General features: G+C 39.6%; 1 protein-coding gene across 2 annotated transcripts in view; it reads right to left on the bottom strand.

Annotated features, from left to right (window-relative positions):
• Positions 1 to 2114: 2114 nt before the first annotated feature.
• The window catches only part of kcna4 (potassium voltage-gated channel, shaker-related subfamily, member 4), a 75673-nt gene continuing 58570 nt past the window's right edge, over positions 2115 to 19217 (bottom strand). Inside the window, exons 3-4 of one of the 2 annotated variants that reach the window (XM_039795511.1) lie at positions 6328 to 6440; positions 2115 to 2152 (exon numbers count right to left, since the gene is read on the bottom strand). The gene's annotated coding sequence lies outside the window, so the exon portion shown is untranslated. Of the gene's footprint in view, positions 2153 to 6327; positions 6441 to 13931; positions 18285 to 19217 lie in introns of those variants that run through there. The other variant, XM_039795510.1, reaches the window with a different exon arrangement.

Below are 19217 nucleotides of genomic sequence, written 5' to 3'. Positions count from 1 at the left end.
TCATTAGACCTTAATTAGTAAAATGGGCTTTAGGGACTCCCCTTCCCATCTACCTCGGTTTGACATACCTCGTCCTTCACATCTCATCCAGAAGAAGTTTATCTAGCACATTGGGGTCTGTGAGTGTATTCATAATTTGTGTTAACTGCACAACATCTGGCCCACGTCGCTGTATGGTTAGCTCCAGGTGCACCTGCTGTCTTTCTTCGTTTACTCTCCTGACCAGTTTTGCTGACATCAGAGTTTAGGCGTTGAGACGGAAACAAACATGCTCTTTATTTGTGTAATGTATTGCAATATTGACTTCATAAAGGACAACTTAGGGGTTAATAACACATGTGTCCGAGTTCGACCGTTCTCTGGGATTTGTTTTCATGCTAATCGAATGTGACCAGTTTTATCGCAAAGCGCTAGTTAGCTTATGAAGCTAGTCGTCGGGGCACGGATAAAGTAAAAATAAATCACTATTTCTATACTACTGACAAGGCTCAAAATAGCACCACACTTCCACGGTAGCATAATGAGGGTCCCTACATGTAAACCGAAGCATTGAGAACTTTCTAAGTGTACAGACAGTTTATTAAAAAGATAGTTTAGAAAGACCGTACTGTTCACGTATACAGGCGGGCTCCATCTTGGGAAAACAGTCCGACTAGTCATACGACGAACGGCATGCATATATTTTAATAAACAGATATAATTCTGCTACCGTGTAAGTGTGGTGCAATTTTGAGCCTTGTTAGTGGTATAGAAATAGTGATCTCTTTTACTTTAGCCGTGCCCCGACGACTAGCGTTATAAGGTAATTAGGGTCACATTCGATTAGCATGAAAACATGCCTTATTAACCCCTAGGTTCATTTTGCGCCGGATTTCTCCTTTAATACACTAATGTCATGAGTCAACTTTGGGTGGTTTAAAGAATTGTATTGTTCGTTAAAGATTCTGTTGCATGGATATATATATATATATATATATATATATATATATATTCTTTTGCCTAATATATATATATATCCCCCAACCCTCTATACACTTTTTAAATGAGGATTTTCATGTTATGACACAATGTGAATTAAGAGGTTTTTTTATATATTATAAATAAATAAATAAATAAAACTCTTAATTCACATAGAATTAAGAGTAATTAAGATTAATAGAACAAACAATTTGTTATTTTTGTTTGATTGAAAAACGAGGTGACATGAATTGCTTGTTTTGTCAGTCCAAAACTCAAATTCAGTTCACAATGATATAAAACGATGATATAAATGCAAAATTTAGCTTGATAACTGACTTAAATTTGAACTGTTTGCTGATTATTTAAACGGGAACTGTGTTACATGTCATCCCATGTACTCATGGTCCAGTCTAGTGATGGTCAAATGAAGCTTCGCGAACCAGTGTCTTTACTTTCTGAGCTCACTAGATGGCGCTCTCTGTTCAACAAAGGGTTTGAAAACCCATTGAATTGCCATTCATTTCACCTTTTTCTTTAAACAGAGAGCGCCATCTAGTGAGCTCAGAAAGTAAAGACACTGGTTCGCGAAGCTTCATTTGACCATCACTAGTCCAGTCTACTGTCCCAGTGTACTGTGTGCTCACCAAGAGGCCCAACGTGGCAGTGGGGCCCCCTCAAGAGAAATAAATATATGATTCGGAAAGTCGCGTTACCAACTCCCACCACAAGTACCTTCATATTAAGTGCGGCTACTGTATGTTACACGCTGTCCGATTATATCTATTTTCCAAGTTCATACGATGGATGATATCGCTGTATCACAACACAGTATTTAAAATAATCATCCCGCTACAGTTTCCTTTGCGGCTTGAAGAACGAGCTCCACGTTGCTGCTGCACCGCTCTGTTGGTGTTGCATCATCAGAAGTGACAGTGGAGAAACTGTTCTGTCCACCTAGTGCTCAGCAGGCCTACAACCATCACAGTGTCTGCTCAAGTTGAACAAAATGGACAGAGGAGTATCTTAAGGCTTATTGCTGGCATTGTATTACCCAGAATTCCGTTCGCCCATGTTATGCTCATCTCTCTCGCTCCCATTTGGCATGGCTGGATGGTCATTTTGCCAGGGGAGAATTGGAAGAGAACGTGTGCAGGCCTTCAGTATGTTCTCCCTTCGAGTCCTCTGGATGTGTCTGCGGAGCAGAAAAGCAGCTAAGCAACGGTCTAGAGAGAGTTAATTGCTTTCTGGTGACCAGATGAATTGACATTTGTTTTGCCACGGTGCTGTTTATTTCCCCGTCTGCCCTCTCCACCGAACACCAAAGCCGAGTCAGGAGTCTGTGCGACTGAAATGCATCGCCTCTTTCTTGAATTAATACAATTGATGGCTCGGTGGCTGTGCTGCTAAAATTGATACAGAATTGTCCATCCAAAGTGAAGAAGAGTGGTTTCTCCTCGGCTAACGCACTCTTTGATGGTATCTCTTACCATCATGCTCCGGTGCATCTGAGCGTTTCTTGCCTCCAGACGCAGTGAAGAGAAAAGAACACATCCTGCACAATTGACTGGGTTTATTCTTTTTACTGTCAGAGCTATTTGTAAAACAACTACTCTTTGACTCTTTGAATATTAACAATATGCACTCCATTTGTTTCTTCTTTGTTGGAAATCTCTACCAGCAGCTTTTACTCTACATAGTAAAAGTTGAACGCAGGTAACACCAAAATAGACTGCCAGCTTCTCTGAGGTTTATGTATGTGGATATTCATGTGGTGTTTTTGGGGGGGGGGGATAACTTCTGACAAAATTTTCTATAACATTACCTTCATAGTGACTCCTTGTCGAGTGCTGCTGTCGCTGCTGTTGCATGTTTGCGGCTTTTCCGCAGAAATTCATTAGCAGAGGGAATGTGAATGTCTTTTTCTGCCTCATCAGTAAGATTCGAACTGAGTGTATGTTGCGTAAGCACTGCTAAATTTATCAATGTGCAAAGCCTGAGCTCCCAGGCGCAGACTGTGTGATGTTTAGAACTGGGGAAGGCTTTTTTGATTTCTATTTCTGTGCCTGGAAAAAACAAGATTTTTAAAAAGGTCAGTCTAATTTTAGCCCTGTTTACTTGGAGCAAAGGGAGATGTGTGGCTTTACGCTCAAACACTCACAGAGACAATCAAAGCAGACTTCTGACAGTTTACAGCTGTGGTTGCGCATGGGATTACAGTCAAGAGTGAATGGCAGGCACACGCTCACTCACTCTTTTCTTATGTGTCTGTGAATGAAGCAGAGAAGAAGAAGATTGGGCGTGTGTTTTTCTGGTGTGTATCTTGAAGGAAAAAGGGTTGTGATTGTGCAGTCTCTCTGTTCGCTACATTCACAGAGAAGACTGGAAGTTATCACATTGAAAAGTGGTGAGTCCCGGATTCACACAGGATCTTTGTAGACAAAGAAGGCGCATTTCCTGCTTTTTGATGCACTGTCTCTTCCTCCTCCGTGAAACACACACAAACACATGTACACAAACGTACGCATTTGTCTTACTACACTTCTGACGACCTCCACTGACAAGATTCCCTCTTTAAATCCTAACCTAAACCCCTGTGTGTTCCTAATTCCACGCTTTTAATCCCCCTCCTAACCTAAAGTTAATCCTTATTCTGTCAGTAGGCAGGTTATTTTCCATTTCCAGCCTTAAACTTCAAGACTTTATTTGTGTCATTGGTGTGAGGATTGTTTAATTTTTTTAATCCGTCTGTCCGTCATTTATATGCACTTATCCTGTTCAGGGTCATGGAAGCTCAGGCTGGGGTAAACTAGAGGTGGCCTGTCCATCACAGCACAGACAGACAATCTTTCACACTCACATTCACGCCACTGAGCAATTTAGAGTTTCCAATTCACTTAGCCTGCATGTCTTTGGACTGTTGGAGAAAATCCAAAAAAACAAGGGAAGCACATGTAAATTCCTTACTTGCATTGCTGTGGTGTAATGCTAAGCACTGAGCCACTGTGTTGCCCTTAATTTAATTTACTTATTCTCTTTTAAAAATTAAAAACACTTTATTAAATTATCTTAATTCATCAGAGACAAAATGATTTATACTAAAATAGCTTTTGGAGTGCCTCTTGTTTCTGTAATTTGATGTATTATTTCTATCCAAACAGGATGCCGGCCCAGAAAATAATTCTAAAGTAACATCATTAGAAGACAAACCGTTTTATTTGTGGCATCATAAAACAAATTAGGTGTGAGAGTTTGTAAGGACACCCAAAATATTTTATCTTTTATCCACTAGCACCGTACAAAAAAAAGACAATACATTTTTTTGGCATTTATAGAAAATATATGTCTATCATGGCATGCCTTTTTTGTCATACCAACATTAAGACCTTTGCAAGGTAGGTTTGTACATTAAAACTACATGGTCACTGATATGGAAGTCATGTAATCAGATTACTTTGAAAAAAGTATGCCTTCACACTTGCTAATTGCTTCACAATCTTTTAAACACAAAGGTAACCTAAGGAGTTAACCCAGCTCGTTGATGTTTTCTGAATATTTTCTTTTACTCAAAAAACATCATATCCATATACAGTAAATGCCTCCAATATTTTCTTACATTTGTCCTTACAGTACAGGTTACAAGACTCTGTAAAAGGCAAGAATAAACAGGATAAAGGTTAAGTGTAAGTTAAAACAGGAAGTTGAACAGGAATCAACCAGCCCTGCAGTATATTCTGCATAACTGCCCACTGCTGCTGTTTAAATGACATGAGGAAACTATTTCAAGGAGTATCTATTACCAGAATACATCCTTTTGGTAACCACGTTAACCAAGTTAATTACATTACAAGTCACTGGAACTATTTGGGTACCAACACTGTTTATTACCATATTTATGTGTTTTTATTCCTCAGACTGTCAGAATCTGACATTGTTCGGTATCACCCTTACAGTAAATGTTACTGCTGTTGACATTTTTTCTCTCTCACCTTTACGCATGATTGCATAAAATTCCCACACACCATGAAAAGAAATGTCTTCCTCACGCTCCCAACAACAATTCAGTGACTCACCTCCCATTTATGAAGCCTACATCCACCCTGATAGTACTACAGCCGAGTTCTACGTATTAAACTCACCCTGATTCTCTTCAGCTCTGCTGATCTGTATACTTTATTTGAAGTATACAGACGAGCATCAGGAATCATTAAACATGTGTAACACAATCACCGTTCCCACGTTCGAAATGAAGGAGGGGAGCTGTGCTGCGTGGAACCACTGAATCCTGATCAAGCCCCAATGCCTGGGATATGTTTTTGCTACAGACCACACTGCCTGTTACCATGACAACAAACAGAAATTTCCCTTTATACACTTCACCTAAGTGGTTTTCAACACTGAAACCATCCTCTCCTCTCCTCGCTCCCCACTCCCTCGAAATTACTACCTGCTTCTCTGCTCCCAGCATCCTCGGGAATTTGGGGAATACACTTCAATTGATCTCCTGCAGACGAGCAGAGCGAGACTGATCACATGACTAATTCAGATGTCAGTGAGATCACTGCCTCATTTCTTCTCTCTCATCAACTGGAGAGCGAGCTACTCTGGCGGTGACTGAAACGCACAATCTGCAACAGGATGAATTGAGCTGCTATTCACAAATGTGCTCAGCCGTGACCCAGCTGTGCGTCCACTTTGGCCCACAATGCATCACAGTCTGAAGAAGCTGCGTCTGGCCCATAGACTGTATGGACAACGCGTCTCCACCTCCTCCCACTGTACAAAAGTGAAGCCAAAATATCCCAAGTACAGGCGCCGCCATCTTGTAATTTTGAAGCCAGAGTCTGTGCAGTAGTGATCGGGCGGTGTTGCCGCGGTATCGACCATTTGCGAGTCAATCACAGCTGTCAATCATGACGTTTCACCTCGTTTTTTTATATCATCAAATGACTAATAAAAAAACCAAACTAATCAGAAAAATGAACACTTGAACAAACATTAGCGTGATAAGTAAAATGACAGAAACCATCTTTGGGAAAAATGTCTTTGACATGTACTTTGACTTTTTAGTTTGGCCAATGTTCCATCCGCTAACATGGAGGGGGCGGCATTTATGACCTGTACTGCAGCCAGCCACCAGGGGGCGATCGAGATGTTTTGGCTTCACTTAAACAGTCTATGAATCTGCCCCTGGTCTGGCCTGCAGTGGAGGGATGAGCAGCTGGAAAAGGACACACTTAGTCACCTGTTTTGTCTCTTCCACCACATGAGCAGAGTAAACACATTTCTTTTGGTCTCCAAACAAAAATAGACTCTCCTCCACCTTACCTTGAAGACAGCGGTGATGATGGGCAGCGAGGATAAACTTACATGCCGTGGGTGGCCCCGGCACCGAGATGCCAGGCCTGCTGAGTGCAGATTCCAGCACAGACCTGGGCCTGTTTTGGACACTTTGACCTTTGATCCTCCTTCCATTCTCACATCTTGTGAGTGTCAGAGATGGATGAAGATCAGGCAGAGGCCGAAAAAAAAAACAAGCAAACATTCAAACACCATGAATATGTGGACCAGACGGTTCTTGTTAGACCATAAAAATGTCTGACACTGTCCACTTTTTCACTGTTTGCAAGAAAGTTGTGAGAAGTCAGCTACATTTGGATTTAATTCACACCTAGGACAGTATTATCAGATTAAAAAACCTTATCCTGACAACCCAAAGTGTGATTTCTTCTCACTTTGTGTGCTGAAAGATTTGAAAACTAACAAGCTGCTAAAGCCTCTTGACTTCAAAGCAGCTGTTGGGCTGCGAGATAAATCCAAAGGAAATCACTGATGGTTTGATGCTAGTTGGTTGATTTGGGTTGTGCTGCTGTGCTGCTTGACTCTTTCTCCAGCTCACTTTTCCTGAGAATGGATCTTATACTGCGGTTTGTCAGGATGTTTGCATATACATGTCTGTCTATCTGTGCGTCCCTTATTTATCTATCTCTAACTCTCTATTTCTGTCTCCATAAATGATCTCAGACATAGGTGAATATTACAGCAATACTGTAAAACACTATATCTATCCTTGACAACACATCTATCCAACGTCGTTGACTGTCAAATGTAATAAATTGAGAGTGAAAGGAGTATGCCAGGGGAGTAAGTCCAAGGTCAGCTCCACTGGATCTAAGTGCAGAAGCTGGTAAATGTTCCCCTGGGGAGGTCACTGGCCTGGGTCGTGCTGTATTTGTCTGGCACGAGGCCTGCTGACATTTTCTGAACGTAAAAGAACAGTTTGTCTATAGCAGCAAGCACAATCGTGGCGGACAACTTTTCCATCCGCAGCTCTGCGACAGAGGTGTTGTTTGTAAAGGAGCGGAGCAGGTACCTTTTTGGAGATTTGGGCGATTGGGTTTCAGGGGCCGGCAGCATACAGTACGACGGCGTTGGGTTTCCTTGCAGAGGGGAAAACGGTAAACGCCAAATTCACTGGCATGAATGTATGAGCGCTGCCTCAGACCACGTGGCGAGATATTGTTCCCTGTCAGGTGTTGTCTTACACCTCTCCCTTTCCTGGGAGACAGCAGCAGACACCGACAGAGGCAAGAGAAGCGGTGACAAGTGTGAAGCTGAGACGGTGCTGTGGCAGCACTGACTTGTTTTCTTCCGTCTGTATATAACATCTGCTGTATAATTATACTAAGGATATTGTGCTTTTTGTTTAGCCCCAAATACACTGACACTATTTCGATCTTGACTCAACTTTAAAATTAAGTATGTGTTTTTAAGTAACACTTCAATCACTTAACTCTGAATGAGCATCTGGCAACATAATCGGTCCAGACATCGGCACATAACAGATATTATGATTGTTAGCGCAACACTCCCACAGAGCCATTTTGGGCGCTATATTGTGGAGCACCACCATTCATGGTCTAACTGCTTTTGCCCTATCAATTCTAAACAATACAAGTGTGGAAACAGAGAATTATGTTCATGCGTCTGTTGCCCTGGTGCATGCTGGGAGGTTTATTATTATGCCTACCTCAGGATGCTACAACAACTCCCACAAACCACTGGCAACTTCATTTAATCCAGATTAGAAATACTGCTTTTGTCAAACACTAAAATTTTAAGTAGAACAATAGATTACAAGAGATTAATTACATATTTTATTATTAAAATAACAGAGAGAGAAAAAAGTGCCAAAAAGAAAGAGAAAATCCAAGAAGTACCAAATGTTTTGCTATTATCTCAGCCTGATTTATTTGTTCACATTCATAGTTTATACAAGTACAACCACAAGAGCAAAGCAGCCAATGGCACGTTCTGCATCGCTGCCTCTTCAGGTTCGTTCACGATGACGAAGCAGTCATCTGAATGAGTTGGTCTGGGTGTGTGGCAAACATTTAGTGCTTGTCAGTGTTTGTCATTGCTTTATGCGTGTGTGTGTGTGTGTGTGTGTGTGTGTGTGATTGTGTAGGATAGACGTTGTGTACCTTGTCTTGTTTTTGCGGAGATGGCTGTAAAGGGTGAGCTACTATATATATCTTCAACGCTAATTTTCTTTCTTCTTTCACCGTGACCTGATACCAGAGTCATACATCGACCTTTCTGTGTCACTGTCGTGCACAACAAACTCCTTTTAGTTTCTCAAAGGTTTGTGGAGCATTAAAGATAATAACTAATGTTTACTATTTGTCTGTGGAGGTTTTGTTGATGGCCAACAGGCTGCATCCTCGCAGGACTTTGTGAGTTTTGAAGCGAGGAGGAAAAGCACAACCCGGCTGCTGTGTGTCCATCACCAGCTCGAGGGATAAAATGGTGTTTGTCCAAGAGTCATGTAATTGCACCACAACGGACCCATTTGAAATATTTAAGCACTGTCGAACGTGAACGGCTCGGGCATCAAGTTTCAAAAGCTTCCACCGTAAAAGGCCACTGTGGATGAAAACGTTCTGTCACCGTGATACTGAGCGGATTCTGTCTGAGGGACACAAGCGATGCACAAAAACATGTCCCAAAGAGTTCAGCAAACGTCAAACAAGACGGTAAACCACAAGCACATGACAAATAAGCATACATTACAGTGAGAAGTGAGATGCCGTTGTAGTAATGGCCTTCAAACTGGATTCATATTTATAACAGCAAAAGCTACATCCAAGTCACCTGCAGTTCACTTCTAACAAAAAAAAGCACATCTTAAAACAATTCTATTTTCTGAATTTTTATTGAATATATTATATTTTTCTTTAATCAACATTGCACATATTCCATTTTCAATCACATCTCATATTGCTGTCTACAAAATGTTATGAATGTAGAAAATACAGAAATTGGAAGATTTACCAAAAAGAAACAAAAAAGAGGAGAATTAAGGTCAGAAGTGACAAGTTCCAAAGATACAGACATAGAGAGAGAGAGAGAGAGAGAGAGAGAGAGAGAGGGAGAGAGAGAGGAAAAGAGAAGGAGAGGAGCGCCCTCAGGAAAAGAATACAAACATACCTTGGGTTAGGATGCATTTTTCTCAAAACAAAGCATCATGCAGAATAAAAGCAAGGCTGGCCAAAAACTCCCATGGATATTTCTCAACACCTGAACTGTAGAGATATTTTACACGTTCATTAATAGTTACCGTCAGTTTTCCTACCTGCTGACCGGTAATGATTACCCTCCTTTTGTCAGAGTGAAAGTAACAGTTTGAATATTAGGCATACACAAACATGAAGCAGTAACACCCCCCCCCCTCCACACACACACACACACACACACACACACACCCCACCCCATCCCCTCGCCACCGCCATCCTCCCCAAAACAACAATTATGTGGTCGCCGTTATTGACGACTTCCCACACTGCATCTGTACAGCACAGCAGCAGGTCAGCACAGCTCTGCTGGCTGCATGTAGATAGCTCACCTCTCTGCAGGTGAGATGATGGTGAGAATCATCATGACTAATGTAGATATACTGGATTATAACCATATGACCGTGGCCTTGGCTGACCGAACTGCACCAGCATGCACAGACACCTGATTAATATGGATTTGAATCCCGTCTTTGTCCTGTCAAATTCACATCTTAATATATTCTTCAGTTGTATGTTTTATCTTTGTGCACTTCATTCATCAAGCTCTCATGGAATATTGTTCAGAAAGTACAACGAACTGATCTAAAGACAGATTGAAGAATCCGAGACATCGTATGTATAAAAACAAAAAGAGGCCATTTACTTATTGTATGCATTTGACATGCTAATGATCCTTGGCCTTGACATTTGGAGGCTTGTTGAGAGGAAATGTGCCATGCCCCACGTCGATCTGCTGCGGTTACCAAGTGCCACCATAGTAATCGCTCTATACAGGCTAAAGTACTGTGCTTTCCAAAAAAGAGCATGTGCATCTTTAAGACTGTCAGCAGGTAACTAAATCATACTTTTGTTGCAACAATTTCGGCAGCCCTGACACCTCAATGTGCCGCATTTAAAGAAACACGCGAAAATAGACAAAATAATCAAATGAATGAAGCAAACATCTTCATCAAAGTGCAACATAATAGAACGTGCTGCAAACACAGACAACACCGTCAAAATGTTTTGTATTTAATGTGCTTTCTGTATTTGAGTGTTTCAATTGTGTGTTCCTAAATGCTGTATTGACGAATTGGTAAAGATGTTTGTGATTTGCCTTTTTTTATTTATTTTTATTGTTGTATTGTTTGTTTGCATGTGTTTTCTTATGTTGCAGTGCATTGAGCATTCAGGACGTTGAATTTTTTTAAATCCAAAAAGTTAATAAAGATCACGGCACATTTGTCACAGAGCATGAGGAGATCACATAATGTCCTAAAATTCCTGTTGTTGTTCCACTAGGGCTGCAGCTAAAGATCGTTTTTATATTGATTAATCTGCCAATTATTGAGATGATTCATTGTTTTGGCAGTAAAATGTCAGAAAATAGTGAAACATATGTGTATAATTTCCTTATAATTCCCCACAGTCATAGGAGATTCAGATTGCTTGTTTTATTCAAATAACACATTTGAGAGGCTGGAACCAGAGAAAGTTTGAAACGATCATCAAAATAATTGGCAATTAATTCCCTGTCGATCAAAGTTATTCCACCCACACGCAAAGAGATATCTCTTTGATTTCACTTGCTGCAAAGCTCATATTTGAATGTCCAATAGCTTGATGTACGAGGGATGGTGTAATTAGGAGTGTATTCACATTTCCCACCAACAGCTGCGAGAAGCAGTCCCAAAACAGAGTATGTGTGTGTGTGTGTGTGTGTGTGTGTGTGTGGAACTGTTTTTGCATTCAAACCACCCCCTACACTGCAGTTTAATAGGTGGAAATGCTAATTCCCTTCTAGCAATTAGCACTTTAAGCTAATAATTCCTCTTCTTGATTAAGCTCAACATGGTCTCCTCATTGCTTTAAAACACTATGAGCCAGGAAATGAAAAGTGGTCCAAAATAACAAGGTTAAATATGGGTAATATTGAAGATAACGAAGGCTTTTTATCATTTAATCAATATCATAATCCTCAAAGGAAGTGGCATCTTCTAATTATTACTTAAATGATTGCTTTAAGTAGTGACCACTGAGTATTTCTCAGATCAAGTGATGTGTGGTAACCCTGTTATCAACTCAGTAATTTGAGCGATATGCTGACATTAGCTGTATCTACCAAGGCCTTTTAACAAATGCAAATTAATTCTGCAAAGCATTTTTTTCTCTCGTATCTGAGACAATTTCCTTAATACAGATGTGACCACCAAGCAAAACATTGTAATCATTGTATTTTGCACCAACGATCCCTAATACTGTTCTGCAGGTGGTGCAAAACAACCTCCTTAATCCAGTCAGTCACATAATATCCAGCGAGAGTACTAAACAAATACAAACTGCGTCACTGTTCAACAGTTTTGCAGTGCTCCTCATAAGCCACCTTTTTTATAAGGAGATTAAGACATAAAACAGGTTCCTGGCGTTATCTAACACTGTGGATGTTACAGTAAACACTTTAGTTTTCATCCTCAGACTAATGCATTACCTTTCTGTATGTATGTGTCCGTGGTGCGTAATATTAAACTGAGCCGTACGGAAACGTCTACAGTGCTGCCTGTGTTAAATGCAAAGGAAATTGGGTTTAGTCAGGTTGTCTTTCTTTTTTTTAGGTGAGATTTCTTTTAACCAAATTCAATACACTAACAATTAACTCAGATGTGTCAATAGTAGTTTTAGTATCAACATATCCATCCTGATCACTATGGGCAAAAGCAGTCAGTGTTGCCAGATTGGGCGGTCTTCCATCCAGTTTTGCTACTTTTTATTTGATTGGGCAGATAACAAATTGTTTTGAGCAGCTTATAATGATGTGGGATACTTTTTGTACCATGTGGCAGTTTCCTCTGAGATTTTAAATCAAAAATCAATCGAAATGAGCTTTCATTATCGACTATCGAAATCACAAGCAGGATCGGTGATTCCCCCACTATTTTTCTCTCCCTCCACCCCTGCCTACATGTGCATGTCCGAAGAAAAAAACGACAACACACTGGCTAGTAGTATGCAGCTAAGACACATGGGTAACGTTAGCTTACCGGTAGCCTGCAGCTTGACTTTTCCAGACACCACGGCCTCTGCCGGAGTCAGAGATGACAGAGAAACAACAGAACTTAAAAATCCTCCTGCTTGCCTGAAGTCACCAGTGTGGCAACATTTTGCCTTCCCTGTGAGTGAGTTATGTAAACGAACAACGAAGTTAAAGGTAAAGCACGTGGGCTCCGGCGGGACTCCATGGTGCCTTCAGGTGCACCTCGTTAAACTAATGGGGCATTCAAACTCACACTATTGTTGCAAAGTACCCTTCTGGCATCTAGTGGCTCTCATTGTGGCATTGCCGTCCCTGTTAAACTACTATTTTATTACTTTCCAGTGAATCTTGAGAAGTATCCTCTGAGTAGTAGGTTGGGGATTGAGATGCACTGAGTTCAGTAGGCTCGGCTCAACACCCAACAACTGATAACAGATGATCAATAAAATAAAACATTTCCATTTATTACAACTAGGCTGAAACTTTTTTTCCTATTCAAGTTGTTATCCGGTTATAGCTCTGTGATAAATGACCTGTAAAAGCTTACAGATTTTACAGCCGGATTTCGGTGCCTTATTCCGGTGCCACTGATATGCCTGAGCTTCTCTCTGATGCTCTGAAACAGACGTTATAGGCAACACAAACATTGCTGCACGTGACGCTAGTTAACACTACACTCGACAGCAGCTAACGTTAGCCTACCGCTAGCTAGTAGCTGGATTAAACACGGTTACAATGCTGACAGCTAACGCTAAACGGTGTAAAGTTTGTCTGTATTTCACTGTAGAGGATTCCGACACCGGGATGTAACAATCTGCAGCTGCCGTTGTCGGAAAAACACGACGGTGCGTTCAATGAAACTGGTAACCTACCTCGTGGTGCATTCAAAGTTATTGTTTAATGCCCTTTTCCCATCTGGTGGTTGTTTTTGTCGTTCAACAGCTATTTACTAGTGAAATAAGTTAAATCATTTAATTTTGACCATATGGCCTTAGCAATAAAAAAGCCGTTAAAGTCTTAATTTAACTGTTGTATAGTACCCTTCTTTTTTTAAACTTTCTTAAAAAGTATCGGTTCAGGCACCGTTAAGGCACCGATACCGTTTAAAAGTACCGCTTTAGCACCGGTATCCAAACCAAACAATACCCAACCCTAATATTGACTCTAGATTCAAATGTGTGACTAGATTCACACATTGTTCTTTTGTTTACAGTAAATAAATAATAAACAAATACAAATCTTAAAATCAAGTTCATAAAGTCACTTTCTTTGCATTCATTTTATTCCCAATCAAGATACACTGGTAAGAATTGCTTTCCATTGTTAATATGTACTTAAAAACTGTTCTGAAATGCAAAATAATATAATTTTAATCACGTGATAAAACATGCAATTAATCGCGATTAACTATAGAAATTCAGCGATTAATCGTGATTACAGCCCTAGTTCTTATATGTTAATATTTTAACTTTCAATCACTACTTTTTTCGTAATTGTAACCTGGTTTTGGATGGTTTGGGGTTTGCCTAATTGTACAAATAAAACTTAAAGCTTCTTCCTAGCACCTTTTTTTTAATATATGGCAATTAAAAATGTGGCCAGATTTATGAAGATTGAGCTGGCTTGAGAATCCAATGGGGCTGTTTTGTGTCAAATCTGGCAACACTGAATGCAGAATACAATTTAGTACATCACTAAATTGCACTGGGCTGTTGATTTGCATGGCTTTAGATCTGTGGTCAATTGGTTGTTTCCTAGAATAAATCCTTTGCTATTGATTTGGGGAGGCAGTCATTTTAAAGTTAATCTTGCCTAGTCGCTCTGTTGAAAGCACAGAGGATTTTGAGTCTCAGAGTCGTTCAGGCCTCAGAAATATACGTGAGCTTCAACAGAAAAGCTGTTTCTCACAATATGAATACCGAGCTAGTCCTTCCTAACATGAAATCAATCCCCAACATGTGTTTTCTTTTAAATGAGTTCAGTTATTCTGTCCAGTAGCTGTGACAGTGACTTTTTTGCTCATGTTATTTTAAATGTAGCCCTGGTGAGTTCTTCAGTTCGGAGATGGTCATAATTTAAAAAATGTTCTCTCGCCTTGTTTTGTGTGTTATCTAATGTCCCAACACAACTGTTAACCACTCTAACAGCTCATTGGCTGTGCTGAATCACAACAGCATCACAAAAGTTATTACTGCAGGTACAGTATATCTAGCAGCACCAAGTCAAAGAAACATTTGATTTGTTGTTTAATCTCATGTGGATATTTCCCCACTAATCCTTGCCCACTCATGATATGCCCTCTTGATACATATCCGTGTGGATTATGACCTTTTTATTCAGAATCTCATTCAGCGCACACGCAAGGATAAATTATTTTTCTTCCTGTAATATTCAATCTGCCTCAAAATCTGCCCATCGACCTTTATTATCTTCTTGCTTCATACAGTGTAGCACACTGCCCTTCTCTGGGTTACTACTGACCTCCTGTAGAAAGCAGATGTAAGTGAAGTTGAACATAATTGCAGCCTCTAACCAAATACATTATTTTAATTCATAGATTGAGGAAATGGATTAGAGACTGTCCAGTTAAACAGATTTCTTTCTGTCTCCTTCAGTGCTTGTTTGTTCTGCTTTATTGGATGTGTTAGCCTCGAGGATCAATCAGGCTGATCCTGTTCTTGTTCTCTCTAGTAACCTGTGGGCATATATTGCTCTTCGGCTTAGCGTCTTTTGTGGTGCTTTGTGATAACACCAAGCTGTAGCTGAACATATCACTAGATGGATTAATTTGGCTCTCAGTATTGTTGCAGTGCAGCATCTGGCCACTATTGCCTGTTGGTATGGTAGTAGCTACATCTCAGATCTTTATGTGAGCCAACATTCAGGCCGGCGCCTCTGTTACCAAGTCAAAACGTCAGGTCAGAAATGAGGCCTCTGGCGGGCCGAGCCCCTCAGGTACAGTAACAGCTTGTGATTTGAGGCTCATAATCTGACAAGATTAGTGTAATAAAATCCCTTCTGTTCTTTACAGGCAGGTTACATTTTCATTTAATTTACCTCTAAAAGGAATAGTTCTACATTTTGGGAAATTCACTATTCTCTTCTTTTTTTTTGCAGAGAGTTGGCTATACCACTGTCATTTCTGTGCAGTAAATATGTACAGTAGCTACAGCCAGCAGCTTCTTAGTTTAGCATACTGACTGGAAATGGGAGGGAAACACCTAGCCTGGCTCTGTCCAAAGGTAAGAAAAACTGCTTTAATTCTGGTTTGTTTAATGCATACAAAGACCAAATTATGACAGCAACAAGTTGTTGTTTTTTTGTCTTTTTTGAGTGTCTTTTTGACACCCTGGGGTTCCCGGGCAACCAACCGATAAACCCCCAATTTGATATATTCTAATGAGCCTGCATGTGAAGGTGAGAAACATCTGAATGGCTTGTTGAATCCCATGTTTTCTGATCCAGCCCACTTAAAAGTGACTGGGTTTGTGGGTTGGTAGACACTCCAGATATTCAAATGTATGCATAAGCACTGAAAAAGTGAGTTTTTCATAATATATCCTGATATGATCAAGTGTTTTTTTTAATGCAATTTATTAATTCTCCCTTATAATTTTATGAGGAAGCAGTACTAAGTCTACATTATCTACCAAAATGTGTTTTGCTTTCCCTTTTATGATTTTTTCTACTGGACTAAAAGGACTAATACTTCATCTTCATATTAACTTGATTTATTTGTGTGACAGCTACAGCCTGATATTATAATCCACTGTAATTCAATTTGGATTCTTTTTTTCTTTTCTTTCTTACTTTATTTATTGTTACAACTTGCAGACTTTGTTTTCTGAGAGTATTCTGGTATTCGTGTTAAAAGTTTTACTATGCAGAAATGAAAAACGTACTTTGTATCTACTCCTTCCCAATAAAAACATCATCCCCATAATGATTTCCAAAGTAAACAATTGATATCTATTTAAAAACTCTTGTGGCTATTTTGTGGTTACAAGTTTTTTTTCTAACACTAAGGAAACATCTGGAACATTCAGTAAACAGCTTTTCTGAGGAATACTATTATTGAGATACACATTTTTGGAAAAAGAGCAAGAAGGTGAACTTTGGATTTTCTTTTGGAGCAGAGGAAGAAGACACTAAGATGAAGACCTCTAAATTGAAGTGCCATTATAGTTAACACAGTATGTAATGGATGTTTTTTTTTTAAGGGAAATATAGGTAAATAAAATACTGCCTTCAGTAAAAATATATGAAATAACTCACTACTACTTCCAAAAACCAAAATAAAACTGGCAACCTCTAATCATTTCATTCACAGGCAACATCGCAGATCAAAGAGAGGTAACCAAATCCAATGCTTCTCTGGCAAAGCTGCACAAACAACATCAGCAACCTCTTGTTTTAGTATGCCAATGGATGAGTAGGTGGATTTTTAATGTGCAGTATGTAGAAGAAGAAGAAGAAAAAAAAAATGGCGAAAACAATGAAGAATGTTGGAGCAGCATTTGCAACGATATGAGGAACATGATTGTATCAGCGAGGACAAACCAAACACAGATGATTATGGGTGATGGGCATAACAGTCAAAGAAAGTAAAACGTCTCAAATTACTCTATCGGCAACACATCTTAGGACACACAAGTATAAATGTCTGCTATTTACATATATTCCTATTCAGTGTGCATCTATATCACAACATTTTCCAGAAGTCCACAACATACAATAAATTCAGGGGTTCACCTTTGGTTATGTAATTATCAAGGCTAGGTTTAAAAAAATATATAACACACGTCCATGTTACTTTTGCATACAGTTAAAGTGAAAACATATCAACAAAGCAGCTGGTCAGCTCTAAATTTGCATCTGAGAAAAAAACCTAAGGTATTTCATCTTCACGGCGAGTTTCACCCGCTGTTTTTCTGCGATAGAAAGTGAGTGTGGCAGATATTTATGATGATGTTTATGTGCCTGACATCTTTGCTTTAGTGTAAGTGGATCTTAATGTAAGAGGATATTCTTCTGATGTATTTCAGTGTGTTTCATTGAGCCAGTCAATATATATATATATATATATATATATATATATATCATCATATCACTCCCCCAACCCTCTATACACTTTTTAAATGAGGATTTTCATGTTATGACACGATGTGAATTAAGAGTTTGTCGCCAGCATTTGAGTGAGCAACTCAGGCCAGCCTTGTTTGGTTGACTATATGAAACAAGATAAAAAATAGATTAAGTCGTACTGCTGACTGCACATAAGCAGAGAGCAAACTCACCATTTAGTAACCAATGACACCTACGAAGCCGACCCAACTAAAACATTATGTCGACATTACAACCAAACGTTATCTCTATCATATTAAAATATTCACATCTGTTCCTTACAAGACACTTTTTTTTTTCACATGTAAAGAAAACATCTTTGAACTATAAGTCTCTTAGTTTCATCACTTCATACATCTGTATATGTGTATTAATTAAGGCATTCATTTTGGGCCACGACTTACTCATTCGCCAACTCCAGTCTCAACCCTCGAGGGTTTGTTTACTGACGTCACGCAGCAGCTCTCATCCCCACTTATTCAAGTGCCGAGTCCCGTCCAGTTGTTGTTGCTTTTGAGTCTCCGCTTGTGCTGGCGAGGACCAGTCACAATGTTTTGCTTGTTCTCTGCAGTTTCCAGAGTTGTGGGGGATACTTCCTCTCCTTGTAACTGGCAGCGCTGAAACAGAGACAGAAACAGGAAACGGATGCAAGTCTATCATCATTCTTGAGAAAAGGGCACCCTGAAGATTGGAGCAATTTTGATCCAAACGCCAGACTGATACTGTGCATATTTTCCTTTCCCACCCAGCGGTTGGGCAAGATGCGTCACACTTAAGATAATCATCAGGGTCATTAAGCAGCAACTCCCTCTGAAGCACCTAGAGAGGGCATTGGTATGAGGTTTGTTATACACAGTATAATACAGGTTTTAGTTTTAGTACATGAATAAATATTGCATCAATATTTACCCCTTAACATACAGTTTTCCCTTCTGTTTCACCCTTAAGTAGCTCAAAGGTTGTTAAAATCATCGTATTTAGTATCATATTCATCTATCAGCTTCTTCAAGCTCTCTATTCCACTTAACTGCCTTTAAAGCACGTCTGTCTGCTCTCCATCTCAATCATTCATGCACTGTTTTTTTTGCACACCCTGTTTTTGCACACCCTAATTCCATTATCTCTGTCATTTCCTTTCTACTCTTCTGTATATTCTATTTCTTCTTCATTCCACTACTGTATATTTTACTCTTTACTACATTATTTTGTCTTCTCTTTTCATGTTTACTGTGTTATTTCTGATCTACTTCACTAACTAGACCACAATCTGCACTAACTGTACATTGGCGCTTCACTACGTTTTAGCTTCTTACAGACTGTCTATCTATGCATATTGCCTTGTAACTGTTCTAAATCACTAACTGGTCCACAATTTGCAATATCTGTATTTTGACCCTTTAAGCGGTGATACAGACTATTAATGTATACTGTGTTATCACCATATCACTTTCGCATATCCTTCAGCTTACTTTCACCACACGTTTCTGCCAACTTTGTAATGCCTACTTAATCTGCACTTTATTTAGCCGTTATGTCGCATATTGTATTCC

Source organism: Perca fluviatilis, chromosome 3, assembly GCF_010015445.1.
Source record: "Perca fluviatilis chromosome 3, GENO_Pfluv_1.0, whole genome shotgun sequence".
Classification (NCBI taxonomy): Eukaryota; Metazoa; Chordata; class Actinopteri; order Perciformes; family Percidae; genus Perca; species Perca fluviatilis.
This window is presented reverse-complemented; position numbering and strand designations above follow the sequence as displayed.